At 42.9% G+C, this 1,831-nt stretch overlaps 1 long non-coding RNA gene across 1 annotated transcript in view; it reads left to right on the forward strand.

Moving 5' to 3' along the window:
* Positions 1 to 171: 171 nt before the first annotated feature.
* LOC102372435 overlaps positions 172 to 1,831 on the forward strand; it is an 82,402-nt gene continuing 80,742 nt past the window's right edge. The window contains exon 1 of the long non-coding RNA XR_322972.1: positions 172 to 338. This is a non-coding gene — a long non-coding RNA (uncharacterized LOC102372435). The remainder of the gene's footprint in view (positions 339 to 1,831) is intronic.

Below are 1,831 nucleotides of genomic sequence, written 5' to 3' on the forward strand. Positions count from 1 at the left end.
CTCATCTTTAAGTCTGTAGGGTGAACTGGCCTTCACAGGGAGGGGGCAATTGCTTGCCCTGTGCCAACAATCAACAGCTACCCCAGGTGAGAGGACTGAATGATTCAAAGGCATCATGTGATTCAAATGAACCTAATCTGCTGTGAGAAAGAAAGGCAATCTGGGCTGAGTTGGGGACGGTAGTCTGTGTGAGGAAAGGCAGCTAATGGCTTCTATGCTGTTTGAAAGCTGTAAGGAAAAGCCTCTTGCAGGAGGAGGGTTTGCTAAGGTTGTTTCTAAGCCCTTACATCTAAAAGCTCTGAGCCTTCAGGGAGGATTATGAGCAAGAAGAAGTTATGGTAAGGACTATTAAGTGTTGTATTTGTTTAAGTATGGCTAGAAACAAAAATGACCCAGCCACAGGTGTGGGAACCAGTGCTGCCTTGCTGACCAGCATTGGATATATCTTAAATGTAAAATAAAATGGTGTGTTACCATAATTGCTATCAGCAGATTAACTCTAAACTTAACTTTAATTTGCTAAATGTGCACATATCTCATAATGCAGATCTGGTGCTCACCTGGATATGAAAGAGAAGCAACCCTATGGAAACTTCAGAGTGGGCTCTTTCAACACTAGGTAGAAGATAAACTGAAAGGATGGCAGGACCTGTAACTGGGCTAGTCAAATGCTGCTACGCTAACTCATGTCAAAGGACAGGGTTACTCATCATTATTCATGACTGGCTGAGCCCTAGAAACATTCAATGAAAACTGAGCACAGATAGTGTATCAAACACTTAAGTGCTGTGTATCTAATTTTACTGTGAGAAGTGCATGGAAGCTGACATTTCTGGGAACAGAGGGGATTTGCAATGGGAGAGCATTTACATTTGTCAGAGCCTATGCTGCCCTGCATATTGTCATAGACTATTTCTATCTATAGGGACCATTGACCTGGTCAATGTTTTTTGGTACCTAAAAACTTCTGGAAATCCCACTATATGAATGTTTAGGTGCCCAAGTACCTCTGAAAACCTGTCCCTGTTTCTTATGTGCACGTTACAAAGGACTATGCAATGTTATCAGGCTTTACCAATAGTAGCTTTACAGCATTCATGCATCATTTGTTAGCACCTAGCACAGGTTGCATTTCTATGTCTTTCAAGAGGTATTATAATACAACATAAAATAAGAATTGGGGACCTCCTGTTAGTGAAGGTGGAGCGAGTCCTCCAACACAGCTGAAACTAGAATCTGGTTTGGACTAGCCTTCAAAAGTGAAGACTTTCACCTGAATGCCACTTATTTGAAAAACTGGATTGATGACTCTTGACAAGTTTTATGGCATTTTTGCATCTGATGCCATCAGGAAGCTAGCAGAGATGGGGACCTGGATATTTCCACATCTTTAAGGGACTGTGGGTAAGATCTAACTCTTCATTTAACTGTTTCATCTCTCCTTAAACTTGAAAAGGAATATTTTTATTCGCCAACATTGTCTTACAAAAGATGAACCATTGCCAGTCAAGTCACTGACCATTCTCATGGTATTATCTCATATCTGGTTTTATGTAGTCGTCTTGCCTCTCATTTGGGAAGGGCAGTGTTTAAACAAGCTAACGTGTTACTTCAGCTAGTTTAGTGCGAAGGAAAAAGGATGCCAAGCCGGAGAAACTTTGCTTGCTTTCTTGCTTTCTTTCAAGATGGCCGCCGACAGGTGAAGCCCTTCTGAGCTCCTGCAGCTCAGGTGCCTTTTGTGCGTTCCCTGCACTCCGTGCCCCCCTTTTTCCTGTCCCCACCCCCCAAAAAACCTTGCCTTTACCCACCCTGTCCCTGGGGACCCCCTTTC

The sequence above is a fragment of the Alligator sinensis genome, unplaced genomic scaffold, assembly GCF_000455745.1.
Source record: "Alligator sinensis unplaced genomic scaffold, ASM45574v1 scaffold349_1, whole genome shotgun sequence".
In the NCBI taxonomy this organism is placed as follows: Eukaryota; Metazoa; Chordata; order Crocodylia; family Alligatoridae; genus Alligator; species Alligator sinensis.